General features: G+C 46.9%; 7 non-coding genes across 7 annotated transcripts; 3 read left to right on the top strand and 4 right to left on the bottom strand.

Moving 5' to 3' along the window:
* The first annotated feature begins 913 nt into the window (after nt 1–913).
* On the top strand, nt 914–985 carry Trnap-ugg (transfer RNA proline (anticodon UGG)). The gene has a single exon. It is a non-coding gene; the product is annotated as a tRNA-Pro (tRNA).
* A 2,894-nt stretch (nt 986–3,879) lies between these two features.
* Trnaq-uug (transfer RNA glutamine (anticodon UUG)) lies at nt 3,880–3,951 on the bottom strand. The gene has a single exon. It is a non-coding gene; the product is annotated as a tRNA-Gln (tRNA).
* Nucleotides 3,952–5,076: 1,125 nt separating this feature from the next.
* On the bottom strand, nt 5,077–5,148 carry Trnaq-uug (transfer RNA glutamine (anticodon UUG)). The gene has a single exon. It is a non-coding gene; the product is annotated as a tRNA-Gln (tRNA).
* Nucleotides 5,149–6,273: 1,125 nt separating this feature from the next.
* On the bottom strand, nt 6,274–6,345 carry Trnaq-uug (transfer RNA glutamine (anticodon UUG)). Its single transcript has one exon. It is a non-coding gene; the product is annotated as a tRNA-Gln (tRNA).
* Nucleotides 6,346–8,098: 1,753 nt separating this feature from the next.
* Nucleotides 8,099–8,170, top strand: Trnap-ugg (transfer RNA proline (anticodon UGG)). The gene has a single exon. It is a non-coding gene; the product is annotated as a tRNA-Pro (tRNA).
* Nucleotides 8,171–11,065: 2,895 nt separating this feature from the next.
* Nucleotides 11,066–11,137, bottom strand: Trnaq-uug (transfer RNA glutamine (anticodon UUG)). Its single transcript has one exon. It is a non-coding gene; the product is annotated as a tRNA-Gln (tRNA).
* A 2,413-nt stretch (nt 11,138–13,550) lies between these two features.
* On the top strand, nt 13,551–13,622 carry Trnap-ugg (transfer RNA proline (anticodon UGG)). Its single transcript has one exon. It is a non-coding gene; the product is annotated as a tRNA-Pro (tRNA).
* The last annotated feature ends 2,083 nt before the right edge of the window (nt 13,623–15,705 follow it).

Here is a 15,705-nt window from a genome sequence, read left to right as displayed (position 1 = left end):
CCAAGAACTAGTACATCGCATGCACGTTTGTTAAATGCACGCGCATGCAGCACCCAAAACGGAGAGATACTGGGACCAGCAGCTGAGGTCGTCTTCTCGCAGTTAAACCCTTTACGTTCCGTTATTAATCCTAGTAGCAAAAGCATAAGCATTTGGAGCGTTCCCCATTCACGTGTGGGCTGCTATTAACAATTTGCATTACATGATCCTAGCTAAAATTCTGGAGATACAATTCCAACTACCAGCTCGTACACATTTCTAGAAACGATCGCAAAACACAGATTCAGCTTCCACCGAGACTCGAACTCGGATCGTTGGATTCAAAGTCCAGAGTGCTAACCATTACACCACGTAACCAGGTGCCCCTCGCGGCCTGAAATTGAGCAGCATCATGACATTAAACCTATAAGCTGCGATTTATTACATGTAGCGTCCTCAGGAAGTGTTTGCGTGGCTAATGAAGCAACCAAGTAGGCTGAAAGTGGAGGGAGCAACTTGGAATGTAGCGAGAATTCTTGCCAGTATTTGTACATGAATAGATGTCTAAGGGTCAGGTAATCAAAATCGCGGAGCAGCCACTTTCGTTTGGTGGATGCTTTGTGCTTGAAGCAGCCTAGCTATGAAAACACCTATGGACACAGAGTACTGTCGAAAAGTGCGTGCTGTCACACAACGCTACACAGAGGGCGGATGGTGCGTGACACGATAACATTTGCACTTCACACGATCGACATAGTGTCACACAACTGAAGCAGCTCTTTCAGCCTTCACATACACTGGTCCTCAGCACAGCTCATGTTGTTCGTGTCGGATTAAGAAACCTCTTTGAGAATATGGTCCAAATTGGATGCTGCGACTAGCACGTGCGGCAAGATCTTAGTAGTTGTCGGGGTGCACACCTGCTTCCTTGTGCGGCCTGTTGGTCTAGGGGTATGATTCCTGCTTTGGGTGCAGGAGGTCCCGGGTTCAAATCCCCGACAGGCCTTAATTTTCACTTTCGCGACAACCAAGCACTACGATAAACTAGCGAGTCTCTGAAAGTAAGCCATGCAACAGGACAAACTGCACGTCGGGCCACCGGCCTATGATACTGGCAAGTGCGTCTTGTAAAAAGCAATCTACTAATCAGGATTAAGCCGTGTTCGATTACTTATATCTATACCTGAAGACTGACACGTATAAATATTCTATTCGTTCCCCAAAAACTATTACATCGCATGCACGTTTGTTAAATGCACGCGCATGCAGCACCCAAAACGGAGAGATACTGGGACCAGCAGCTGAGGTCGTCTTCTCGCAGTTAAACCATTTACGTTCCGTTATTTATCCTAGTAGCAAAAGCATAAGCATTTGGAGCGTTCCCCATTCACGTGTGGACTGCTATTAACAATTTGCATTACATGATCCTAGCTAAAATGCTGGATATACAATTCCAACCACCAGATCGTACACATATCTAGAAACGATCGCAAAACACAGATTCAGGTTCCACCGAGACTCGCTCTCGGATCGCTGGATTCTAAGTCCAGAGTGCAAACCATTACACCATGGAACCGGGTGCCCCTCGCGGACTGTAATTGAGCAGCATCATGACATTAAACCTATAAGCTGCGATTTATTACATGTAGCGTCCTCAGGAAGTGTTTGCGTGGCTAATGAAGCAACCAAGTAGGCTGAAAGTGGAGGGAGCAACTTGGAATGTAGCGAGAATTCTTGCCAGTATTCGTACATGAAATGATGTCTAAGGGTCAGGAAATCAAAATCGCGGAACAGCCACTTTCGTATGGTGGATGCTTTGTGTTGGAAGCAGCCTAGCTATGAAAACAGCTATGGACACAGAGTACTGTCGAAAAGTGCGTGCTGTCACACAACGCTACGTAGTGGGCGGATGATGCGTGACACGATAACATTTGCACTTCACACGATCGACACACTGTCACACAACTGAAGCAGCTCATTCAGCCTTCACATACAATGGACCTCAGCACAGCTCATTTTGTTGGTGTCGGATTAAGAAACCTCTTTGAGAATATGGTCCATATTGGATGCTGCAACTAGCAAGTGCGGCAAGATCTCATTAGGTGGCGGGGTGCTCACCTGCTTCCTTGTTCGTCCTGTTGGTCTAGGGTTGTGATTCCTGGTTTGGGCGCTGGAGTTTCCGGGTTCAAATCCCGGACAGGCCCTACTTTTCACTTTCGCGACAACCAAGTACTACGATAAACTAGCGAGTCTCTGAAAGTAAGCCATGCTACAGTACCCACTGCATGTCGGGCCACCGGCCAATGATACTGGCAAGTGCGTCTTGTGGAAAGCAATCTACGAAGCAGGATTAAGCCGACTTCGGTTACTTATATCTATACCTAAAGACTGACACGTATAACGATTCTATTCGTTTCCCAAGAACTAGTACATCGCATGCACGTTTGTTAAATGCACGCGCATGCAGCACCCAAAACGGAGAGATACTGGGACCAGCAGCTGAGGTCGTCTTCTCGCAGATGAACTCCTTACGTTCCGTTATTAATCCTAGTAGCAAAAGCATAAGCATTTGGAGCGTTCCCCATTCACGTGTGGACTGCTATAAACAATTTGCATTACATGATCCTAGCTAAAATGCTGGATATACAATTCCAACCACCAGATCGTACACATATCTAGAAACGATCGCAAAACACAGATTCAGGTTCCACCGAGACTCGCTCTCGGATCGCTGGATTCTAAGTCCAGAGTGCAAACCATTACACCATGGAACCGGGTGCCCCTCGCGGACTGTAATTGAGCAGCATCATGACATTAAACCTATAAGCTGCGATTTATTACATGTAGCGTCCTCAGGAAGTGTTTGCGTGGCTAAGGAAGCAACCAAGTAGGCTGAAAGTGGAGGGGGCAACTTGGAATGTAGCGAGAATTCTTGCCAGTATTCGTACATGAAATGATGTCTAAGGGTCAGGAAATCAAAATCACGGAACAGCCACTTTCGTATGGTGGATGCTTTGTGTTGGAAGCAGCCTAGCTATGAAAACAGCTATGGACACAGAGTACTGTCGAAAAGTGCGTGCTGTCACACAACGCTACGTAGTGGGCGGATGGTGCGTGACACGATAACATTTGCACTTCACACAATCGACATACTGTCACACAACTCAAGCAGCTCTTTCAGCCTTCACATACACTGGTCCTCAGCACAGCTCATGTTGTTGGTGTCGGATTAAGAAACCTCTTTGAGAATATGGTCCATATTGGATGCTGCTGCTAGCAAGTTCGGCAAGATATCAGTAGGTGGCGGGGTACACACCTGCTTTCTTGTGCGGCCTGTTCGTCTAGGGGTATGATTCGTGCTTTGGGTGCAGGAGGTCCCGCGTTCAAAGCCCGGACAGGCCCTACTTTTCACTTTCGCGACAACCAAGCACTACGATAAACTAGCGAGTCTCTGAAAGTAAGCCATGCAACAGGACAAACTGCATGTCTGGCCACCGCCCAATGATACTGGCAAGTGCGTCTTGTGGAAAGCAATCTACGAAGCAGTATTATGCCGTGTTTGATTACTTATATCTATACCTAAAGACTGAGACGTATAACGATTCTATTCGTTTCCCAGGAACTAGTACATCGCATGCACGTTTGTTAAATGCACGCGCATGCAGCACCCAAAACGGAGAGATACTGGGACCAGCAGCTGAGGTCGTCTTCTCGCAGCTGAACCCCTTACGTTCCGTTATTAATCCTAGTAGCAAAAGCATATGCACTTGGAGCGTTCCCCATTCACGTGTGGACTGCTATTAACAATTTGCATTACATGATCCTAGCTAAAATTCTGGGTATACAATTCCAACTACCAGATCGTACACATTTCTAGAAACGATCGCAAAACACAGATTCAGGTTCCACCGAGACTCGAACTCGGATCGCTGGATTCAAAGTCCAGACTGCTAACCATTACACCATGGAACCGGGTGCCCTCGCGGCCTGGAATTGAGCAGCATCATGACTTTAAACCTATAAGCTGCGATTTATTACATGTAGCGTCCTCAGGAAGTGTTTGCGTGGCTAATGAAGCAACCAAGTAGGCTGAAAGTGGAGGGAGCAACTTGGAATGTAGCGAGAATTCTTGATAGTATTCGTACATGAAATGATGTCTAAGTATCAGGTAATCAAAATCGCGGAACAGCCACTTTCGTATGGTGGATGCTTTGTGCTGGAAGCAGCCTAGCTATGAAAACAGCTATGGACACAGAGTACTGTCGGAAAGTGCGTGCTGTCACACAACGCTACGTAGTGGGCGGATGGTGCGTGACACGATGACATTTGCACTTCACACGATCGACATACTGTCATACAACTGAAGCAGCTCTTTCAGCCTTCACATACACTGGTCCTCAGCACAGCTCATGTTGTTGGTGTCGGATTAAGAAACCTCTTTGAGAATATGGTCCATATTGGATGCTGCTGCTAGCAAGTTCGGCAAGATATCAGTAGGTGGCGGGGTACACACCTGCTTTCTTGTGCGGCCTGTTCGTCTAGGGGTATGATTCGTGCTTTGGGTGCAGGAGGTCCCGCGTTCAAAGCCCGGACAGGCCCTACTTTTCACTTTCGCGACAACCAAGCACTACGATAAACTAGCGAGTCTCTGAAAGTAAGCCATGCAACAGGACAAACTGCATGTCTGGCCACCGCCCAATGATACTGGCAAGTGCGTCTTGTGGAAAGCAATCTACGAAGCAGTATTATGCCGTGTTTGATTACTTATATCTATACCTAAAGACTGAGACGTATAACGATTCTATTCGTTTCCCAGGAACTAGTACATCGCATGCACGTTTGTTAAATGCACGCGCATGCAGCACCCAAAACGGAGAGATACTGGGACCAGCAGCTGAGGTCGTCTTCTCGCAGCTGAACCCCTTACGTTCCGTTATTAATCCTAGTAGCAAAAGCATATGCACTTGGAGCGTTCCCCATTCACGTGTGGACTGCTATTAACAATTTGCATTACATGATCCTAGCTAAAATTCTGGGTATACAATTCCAACTACCAGATCGTACACATTTCTAGAAACGATCGCAAAACACAGATTCAGGTTCCACCGAGACTCGAACTCGGATCGCTGGATTCAAAGTCCAGACTGCTAACCATTACACCATGGAACCGGGTGCCCTCGCGGCCTGGAATTGAGCAGCATCATGACTTTAAACCTATAAGCTGCGATTTATTACATGTAGCGTCCTCAGGAAGTGTTTGCGTGGCTAATGAAGCAACCAAGTAGGCTGAAAGTGGAGGGAGCAACTTGGAATGTAGCGAGAATTCTTGATAGTATTCGTACATGAAATGATGTCTAAGTATCAGGTAATCAAAATCGCGGAACAGCCACTTTCGTATGGTGGATGCTTTGTGCTGGAAGCAGCCTAGCTATGAAAACAGCTATGGACACAGAGTACTGTCGGAAAGTGCGTGCTGTCACACAACGCTACGTAGTGGGCGGATGGTGCGTGACACGATGACATTTGCACTTCACACGATCGACATACTGTCATACAACTGAAGCAGCTCTTTCAGCCTTCACATACACTGGTCCTCAGCACAGCTCATGTTGTTGGTGTCGGATTAAGAAACCTCTTTGAGAATATGGTCCATATTGGATGCTGCTGCTAGCAAGTTCGGCAAGATATCAGTAGGTGGCGGGGTACACACCTGCTTTCTTGTGCGGCCTGTTCGTCTAGGGGTATGATTCGTGCTTTGGGTGCAGGAGGTCCCGCGTTCAAAGCCCGGACAGGCCCTACTTTTCACTTTCGCGACAACCAAGCACTACGATAAACTAGCGAGTCTCTGAAAGTAAGCCATGCAACAGGACAAACTGCATGTCTGGCCACCGCCCAATGATACTGGCAAGTGCGTCTTGTGGAAAGCAATCTACGAAGCAGTATTATGCCGTGTTTGATTACTTATATCTATACCTAAAGACTGAGACGTATAACGATTCTATTCGTTTCCCAGGAACTAGTACATCGCATGCACGTTTGTTAAATGCACGCGCATGCAGCACCCAAAACGGAGAGATACTGGGACCAGCAGCTGAGGTCGTCTTCTCGCAGCTGAACCCCTTACGTTCCGTTATTAATCCTAGTAGCAAAAGCATATGCACTTGGAGCGTTCCCCATTCACGTGTGGACTGCTATTAACAATTTGCATTACATGATCCTAGCTAAAATTCTGGGTATACAATTCCAACTACCAGATCGTACACATTTCTAGAAACGATCGCAAAACACAGATTCAGGTTCCACCGAGACTCGAACTCGGATCGCTGGATTCAAAGTCCAGACTGCTAACCATTACACCATGGAACCGGGTGCCCTCGCGGCCTGGAATTGAGCAGCATCATGACTTTAAACCTATAAGCTGCGATTTATTACATGTAGCGTCCTCAGGAAGTGTTTGCGTGGCTAATGAAGCAACCAAGTAGGCTGAAAGTGGAGGGAGCAACTTGGAATGTAGCGAGAATTCTTGATAGTATTCGTACATGAAATGATGTCTAAGTATCAGGTAATCAAAATCGCGGAACAGCCACTTTCGTATGGTGGATGCTTTGTGCTGGAAGCAGCCTAGCTATGAAAACAGCTATGGACACAGAGTACTGTCGGAAAGTGCGTGCTGTCACACAACGCTACGTAGTGGGCGGATGGTGCGTGACACGATGACATTTGCACTTCACACGATCGACATACTGTCATACAACTGAAGCAGCTCTTTCAGCCTTCACATACACTGGTCCTCAGCACAGCTCATGTTGTTGGTGTCGGATTAAGAAACCTATTTGAGAATATGGTCCATATTGGATGCTGCAACTAGCTAGTGCGGCAAGGTATCAGTAGGTGGCGTGGTGCACATCTGCTTCGTTGTGCGGGCTGTTGGTCTAGGGATATGATTCCTGTTTTGGGTGCAGGAGGTCCCGGGTTCAAATCCCGGACAGGCCCTACTTTTCACTTTCGCGACAACCAAGCACTACGATAAACTAGCGAGTCTCTGAAAGTAAGCCATGCTACAGGGCAAACTGCATGTCTGGCCACCGGCCAATGATACTGGCAAGTGCGTCTTGTGGAAAGCAATCTACGAAGCAGGATTAAGCCGTGTTCGATTTCTTATATCTATACCTAAAGACTGACACGTATAACGATTCTGTTCGTTTCCCAAGAACTAGTACATCGCATGCACGTTTGTTAAATGCACGCGCATGCAGCACCCAAAACGGAGAGATACTGGGACCAGCAGCTGAGGTCGTCTTCTCGCAGTTGAACCCCTTACGTTCCGTTATTAATCCTAGTAGCAAAAGCATAAGCATTTGGAGCGTTCCCCATTCACGTGTGGGCTGCTATTAACAATTTGCATTACATGATCCTAGCTAAAATTCTGGAGATACAATTCCAACTACCAGCTCGTACACATTTCTAGAAACGATCGCAAAACACAGATTCAGCTTCCACCGAGACTCGAACTCGGATCGTTGGATTCAAAGTCCAGAGTGCTAATCATTACACCACGTAACCAGGTGCCCCTCGCGGCCTGAAATTGAGCAGCATCATGACATTAAACCTATAAGCTGCGATTTATTACATGTAGCGTCCTCAGGAAGTGTTTGCGTGGCTAATGAAGCAACCAAGTAGGCTGAAAGTGGAGGGAGCAACTTGGAATGTAGCGAGAATTCTTGCCAGTATTTGTACATGAATAGATGTCTAAGGGTCAGGTAATCAAAATCGCGGAGCAGCCACTTTCGTTTGGTGGATGCTTTGTGCTTGAAGCAGCCTAGCTATGAAAACACCTATGGACACAGAGTACTGTCGAAAAGTGCGTGCTGTCACACAACGCTACACAGTGGGCGGATGGTGCGTGACACGATAACATTTGCACTTCACACGATCGACATAGTGTCACACAACTGAAGCAGCTCTTTCAGCCTTCACATACACTGGTCCTCAGCACAGCTCATGTTGTTCGTGTCGGATTAGGAAACCTCTTTGAGAATATGGTCCAAATTGGATGCTGCGACTAGCACGTGCGGCAAGATCTTAGTAGTTGTCGGGGTGCACACCTGCTTCCTTGTGCGGCCTGTTGGTCTAGGGGTATGATTCCTGCTTTGGGTGCAGGAGGTCCCGGGTTCAAATCCCCGACAGGCCTTAATTTTCACTTTCGCGACAACCAAGCACTACGATAAACTAGCGAGTCTCTGAAAGTAAGCCATGCAACAGGACAAACTGCACGCCGGGCCACCGGCCTATGATACTGGCAAGTGCGTCTTGTAAAAAGCAATCTACTAATCAGGATTAAGCCGTGTTCGATTACTTATATCTATACCTGAAGACTGACACGTATAAATATTCTATTCGTTCCCCAAAAACTATTACATCGCATGCACGTTTGTTAAATGCACGCGCATGCAGCACCCAAAACGGAGAGATACTGGGACCAGCAGCTGAGGTCGTCTTCTCGCAGTTAAACCATTTACGTTCCGTTATTTATCCTAGTAGCAAAAGCATAAGCATTTGGAGCGTTCCCCATTCACGTGTGGACTGCTATTAACAATTTGCATTACATGATCCTAGCTAAAATGCTGGATATACAATTCCAACCACCAGATCGTACACATATCTAGAAACGATCGCAAAACACAGATTCAGGTTCCACCGAGACTCGCTCTCGGATCGCTGGATTCTAAGTCCAGAGTGCAAACCATTACACCATGGAACCGGGTGCCCCTCGCGGACTGTAATTGAGCAGCATCATGACATTAAACCTATAAGCTGCGATTTATTACATGTAGCGTCCTCAGGAAGTGTTTGCGTGGCTAAGGAAGCAACCAAGTAGGCTGAAAGTGGAGGGAGCAACTTGGAATGTAGCGAGAATTCTTGCCAGTATTCGTACATGAAATGATGTCTAAGGGTCAGGAAATCAAAATCGCGGAACAGCCACTTTCGTATGGTGGATGCTTTGTGCTGGCTGCAGCCTAGCTATGAAAACAGCTATGGACACAGAGTACTGTCGAAAAGTGCGTGCTGTCACACAACGCTACGTAGTGGGCGGATGATGCGTGACACGATAACATTTGCACTTCACACGATCGACACACTGTCACACAACTGAAGCAGCTCATTCAGCCTTCACATACAATGGACCTCAGCACAGCTCATTTTGTTGGTGTCGGATTAAGAAACCTCTTTGAGAATATGGTCCATATTGGATGCTGCAACTAGCAAGTGCGGCAAGATCTCATTAGGTGGCGGGGTGCTCACCTGCTTCCTTGTTCGGCCTGTTGGTCTAGGGTTGTGATTCCTGGTTTGGGCGCTGGAGTTTCCGGGTTCAAATCCCGGACAGGCCCTACTTTTTCACTTTCGCGACAACCAAGTACTACGATAAACTAGCGAGTCTCTGAAAGTAAGCCATGCTACAGTACCCACTGCATGTCGGGCCACCGGCCAATGATACTGGCAAGTGCGTCTTGTGGAAAGCAATCTACGAAGCAGGATTAAGCCGACTTCGGTTACTTATATCTATACCTAAAGACTGACACGTATAACGATTCTATTCGTTTCCCAAGAACTAGTACATCGCATGCACGTTTGTTAAATGCACGCGCATGCAGCACCCAAAACGGAGAGATACTGGGACCAGCAGCTGAGGTCGTCTTCTCGCAGATGAACTCCTTACGTTCCGTTATTAATCCTAGTAGCAAAAGCATAAGCATTTGGAGCGTTCCCCATTCACGTGTGGACTGCTATAAACAATTTGCATTACATGATCCTAGCTAAAATGCTGGATATACAATTCCAACCACCAGATCGTACACATATCTAGAAACGATCGCAAAACACAGATTCAGGTTCCACCGAGACTCGCTCTCGGATCGCTGGATTCTAAGTCCAGAGTGCAAACCATTACACCATGGAACCGGGTGCCCCTCGCGGACTGTAATTGAGCAGCATCATGACATTAAACCTATAAGCTGCGATTTATTACATGTAGCGTCCTCAGGAAGTGTTTGCGTGGCTAAGGAAGCAACCAAGTAGGCTGAAAGTGGAGGGGGCAACTTGGAATGTAGCGAGAATTCTTGCCAGTATTCGTACATGAAATGATGTCTAAGGGTCAGGAAATCAAAATCACGGAACAGCCACTTTCGTATGGTGGATGCTTTGTGTTGGAAGCAGCCTAGCTATGAAAACAGCTATGGACACAGAGTACTGTCGAAAAGTGCGTGCTGTCACACAACGCTACGTAGTGGGCGGATGGTGCGTGACACGATAACATTTGCACTTCACACAATCGACATACTGTCACACAACTGAAGCAGCTCTTTCAGCCTTCACATACACTGGTCCTCAGCACAGCTCATGTTGTTGGTGTCGGATTAAGAAACCTCTTTGAGAATATGGTCCATATTGGATGCTGCTGCTAGCAAGTTCGGCAAGATATCAGTAGGTGGCGGGGTACACACCTGCTTTCTTGTGCGGCCTGTTCGTCTAGGGGTATGATTCGTGCTTTGGGTGCAGGAGGTCCCGCGTTCAAAGCCCGGACAGGCCCTACTTTTCACTTTCGCGACAACCAAGCACTACGATAAACTAGCGAGTCTCTGAAAGTAAGCCATGCAACAGGACAAACTGCATGTCTGGCCACCGCCCAATGATACTGGCAAGTGCGTCTTGTGGAAAGCAATCTACGAAGCAGTATTATGCCGTGTTTGATTACTTATATCTATACCTAAAGACTGAGACGTATAACGATTCTATTCGTTTCCCAGGAACTAGTACATCGCATGCACGTTTGTTAAATGCACGCGCATGCAGCACCCAAAACGGAGAGATACTGGGACCAGCAGCTGAGGTCGTCTTCTCGCAGCTGAACCCCTTACGTTCCGTTATTAATCCTAGTAGCAAAAGCATATGCACTTGGAGCGTTCCCCATTCACGTGTGGACTGCTATTAACAATTTGCATTACATGATCCTAGCTAAAATTCTGGGTATACAATTCCAACTACCAGATCGTACACATTTCTAGAAACGATCGCAAAACACAGATTCAGGTTCCACCGAGACTCGAACTCGGATCGCTGGATTCAAAGTCCAGACTGCTAACCATTACACCATGGAACCGGGTGCCCTCGCGGCCTGGAATTGAGCAGCATCATGACTTTAAACCTATAAGCTGCGATTTATTACATGTAGCGTCCTCAGGAAGTGTTTGCGTGGCTAATGAAGCAACCAAGTAGGCTGAAAGTGGAGGGAGCAACTTGGAATGTAGCGAGAATTCTTGATAGTATTCGTACATGAAATGATGTCTAAGTATCAGGTAATCAAAATCGCGGAACAGCCACTTTCGTATGGTGGATGCTTTGTGCTGGAAGCAGCCTAGCTATGAAAACAGCTATGGACACAGAGTACTGTCGGAAAGTGCGTGCTGTCACACAACGCTACGTAGTGGGCGGATGGTGCGTGACACGATGACATTTGCACTTCACACGATCGACATACTGTCATACAACTGAAGCAGCTCTTTCAGCCTTCACATACACTGGTCCTCAGCACAGCTCATGTTGTTGGTGTCGGATTAAGAAACCTATTTGAGAATATGGTCCATATTGGATGCTGCAACTAGCTAGTGCGGCAAGGTATCAGTAGGTGGCGTGGTGCACATCTGCTTCGTTGTGCGGGCTGTTGGTCTAGGGATATGATTCCTGTTTTGGGTGCAGGAGGTCCCGGGTTCAAATCCCGGACAGGCCCTACTTTTCACTTTCGCGACAACCAAGCACTACGATAAACTAGCGAGTCTCTGAAAGTAAGCCATGCTACAGGGCAAACTGCATGTCTGGCCACCGGCCAATGATACTGGCAAGTGCGTCTTGTGGAAAGCAATCTACGAAGCAGGATTAAGCCGTGTTCGATTTCTTATATCTATACCTAAAGACTGACACGTATAACGATTCTGTTCGTTTCCCAAGAACTAGTACATCGCATGCACGTTTGTTAAATGCACGCGCATGCAGCACCCAAAACGGAGAGATACTGGGACCAGCAGCTGAGGTCGTCTTCTCGCAGTTGAACCCCTTACGTTCCGTTATTAATCCTAGTAGCAAAAGCATAAGCATTTGGAGCGTTCCCCATTCACGTGTGGACGGCTATTAACAATTTGCATTACATGATCCTTGCTAAAATTCTGGATATACAATTACTACTACCAGCTCGTACACATTTCTAGAAACGATCGCAAAAAACACAGAGTTATGTTCCACCGAGAGTCGAACTCGGATCACTGGATTCAAAGTTCAGATTGCTAACCATTACACCATGGAACCGGGTGCCTCTAGCGGTCATAAATTGAGCAGCATCTTGACATTAAACCGATAAGCTGCGATTCATTTCATGTAGCGTCCTCAGGAAGTGTTTGCGTGGCTAATGAAGCAACCAAGTAGGCTGAAAGTGGAGGGAGCAACTTGGAATGTAGCGAGAATTCTTGCCAGTATTCATACATGAAATGATGTCTAAGTGTCAGGTAATCAAAATCGCGGAACAGCCACTTTCGTATGGTGGATGCTTTGTGCTGGAAACAGCCTAGCTATGAAAACAGCTATGGACACAGAGTACTGTCGAAAAGAGCGTGCTGTCACACAACGCTACGTAGTGTGCGGATGGTGCGTGACACGATAACATTTGCACTTCACACGATCGACATACTGTCATACAACTGAAGCAGCTCTTTCAGCCTTCACATACACTGGTCCTCAGCACAGCTCATGTTGTTGGTGTCGGATTAAGAAACCGCTTTAAGAATATGGTCCACATAGGATGGTGCAACTAGCAAGTGCGTCAAGATATCAGTAGGTGGCGGGGTGCACACCTGCTTTCTTGTGCGGCCTGTTCGTCTAGGGGTATGATTCGTGCTTTGGGTGCAGGAGGTCCCGCGTTCAAAGCCCGGATAGGCCCTACTTTTCACTTTCGCGTCAACCAAGAACTACGATAAACTAGCGAGTCCCTGAAAGTAAGCCATGCAACAGGACAAACTGCATGTCTGGCCACCGCCCAATGATACTGGCAAGTGCGTCTTGTGGAAAGCAATCTACGAAGCAGTATTATGCCGTGTTTGATTACTTATATCTATACCTAAAGACTGAGACGTATAACGATTCTATTCGTTTCCCAGGAACTAGTACATCGCATGCACGTTTGTTAAATGCACGCGCATGCAGCACCCAAAACGGAGAGATACTGGGACCAGCAGCTGAGGTCGTCTTATCGCAGTTGAACCCCTTACGTTCCGTTATTAATCCTAGTAGCAAAAGCATATGCACTTGGAGCGTTCCCCATTCACGTGTGGACTGCTATTAACAACATACTGTCACACAACTCAAGCAGCTCTTTCAGCCTTCACATACACTGGTCCTCAGCACAGCTCATGTTGTTGGTGTCGGATTAAGAAACCTCTTTGAGAATATGGTCCATATTGGATGCTGCAACTAGCAAGTGCGGCAAGATATCAGTAGGTGGCGGGTGCACACCTGCTTCGTTTTGCGGGCTGTTGGTCTAGGGGTATGATTCCTGTTTTGGGTGCAGGAGGTCCCGGGTTCAAATCCCGGACAGGCCCTACTTTTCACTTTCGCGACAACCAAGCACTACGATAAACTAGCGAGTCTCTGAAAGTAAGCCATGCTACAGGGCAAACTGCATGTCTGGCCACCGGCCAATGATACTGGCAAGTGCGTGTTGTGGAAAGCAATCTACGAAGCAGGATTAAGCCGTGTTCGATTTCTTATATCTATACCTAAAGACTGACACGTATAACGATTCTGTTCGTTTCCCAAGAACTAGTACATCGCATGCACGTTTGTTAAATGCACGCGCATGCAGCACTCAAAACGGAGAGATACTGGGACCCTCAGCTGAGGTCGTCTTCTCGCAGTTGAACCCCTTACGTTCCGTTATTAATCCTAGTAGCAAAAGCATAAGCATTTGGAGCGTTCCCCATTCACGTGTGGACTGCTATTAACAAATGCCAATGATACTGGCAAGTGCGTCTTGTGGAAAGCAATCTACGAAGCTGGATTAAGCCGTGTTCGATTATGTATATCTATACCTAAAGACTGACACGTATAACGATTCTGTTCGTTTCCCAAGAACTAGTACATCGCATGCACGTTTGTTAAATGCACGCGCATGCAGCACTCAAAACGGAGAGATACTGGGACCCTCAGCTGAGGTCGTCTTCTCGCAGTTGAACCCCTTACGTTCCGTTATTAATCCTAGTAGCAAAAGCATAAGCATTTGGAGCGTTCCCCATTCACGTGTGGACTGCTATTAACAAATGCCAATGATACTGGCAAGTGCGTCTTGTGGAAAGCAATCTACGAAGCTGGATTAAGCCGTGTTCGATTATGTATATCTATACCTAAAGACTGACACGTATAACGATTCTATTCGTTTCCCAAGAACTAGTACATCGCATGCACGTTTGTTAAATGCACGCTCATGAAGCACCCAAAACGGAGAGATACTGGGACCAGCAGCTGAGGTCGTCTTCTCGCAGTTGAACCCCTTACGTTCCGTTATTAATCCTAGTAGCAAAAGCATAAGCATTTGGAGCGTTCCCCATTCACGTGTGGACTGCTATTAACATTTTGCATTACATGATCCTTGCTAAAATTCTGGATATACAATTCCAACTACCAGCTCGTACACATTTCTAGAAACGATCGCAAAAAACACAGAGTTATGTTCCACCGAGAGTCGAACTCGGATCACTGCATTCAAAGTTCAGATTGCTAACCATTACACCATGGAACCGGGTGCCTCTAGCGGTCATAAATTGAGCAGCATCTTGACATTAAACCGATAAGGTGCGATTTATTTCATGTAGCGTCCTCAGGAAGAGTTTGCGTGGCTAATGAAGCAACCAAGTAGGCTGAAAGTGGAGGGAGCAACTTGGAATGTAGCGAGAATTCTTGCCAGTATTCATACATGAAATGATGTCTAAGTGCCAGGTAATCAAAATCGCGGAACAGCCACTTTCGTATGGTGGATGCTTTGTGCTGGAAACAGCCTAGCTATGAAAACAGCTATGGACACAGAGTACTGTCGAAAAGTGCGTGCTGTCACACAACGCTACGTAGTGGGCGGATGGTGCGTGACACGATAACATTTGCACTTCACACGATCGACATACTGTCATACAACTCAAGCAGCTCTTTCAGCCTTCACATACACTGGTCCTCAGCACAGCTCATGTTGTTGGTGTCGGATTAAGAAACCGCTTTGAGAATATGGTCCACATAGGATGGTGCAACTAGCAAGTGCGTCAAGATATCAGTAGGTGGCGGGGTGCACACCTGCTTTCTTGTGCGGCCTGTTCGTCTAGGGGTATGATTCGTGCTTTGGGTGCAGGAGGTCCCGCGTTCAAGGCCCGGATAGGCCCTACTTTTCACTTTCGCGACAACCAAGAACTACGATAAACTAGCGAGTCCGTGAAAGTAAGCCATGCAACAGGACAAACTGCATGTCTGGCCACCGCCCAATGATACTGGCAAGTGCGTCTTGTGGAAAGCAATCTACGAAGCAGTATTATGCCGTGTTTGATTACTTATATCTATACCTAAAGACTGAGACGTATAACGATTCTATTCGTTTCCCAGGAACTAGTACATCGCATGCACGTTTGTTAAATGCAGGCGCAT

The sequence above is a fragment of the Schistocerca gregaria genome, chromosome 2, assembly GCF_023897955.1.
Source record: "Schistocerca gregaria isolate iqSchGreg1 chromosome 2, iqSchGreg1.2, whole genome shotgun sequence".
In the NCBI taxonomy this organism is placed as follows: Eukaryota; Metazoa; Arthropoda; class Insecta; order Orthoptera; family Acrididae; genus Schistocerca; species Schistocerca gregaria.
Note: the sequence above shows the minus strand (reverse complement) of the source record. Positions and strands in the feature narration are given on the sequence as shown.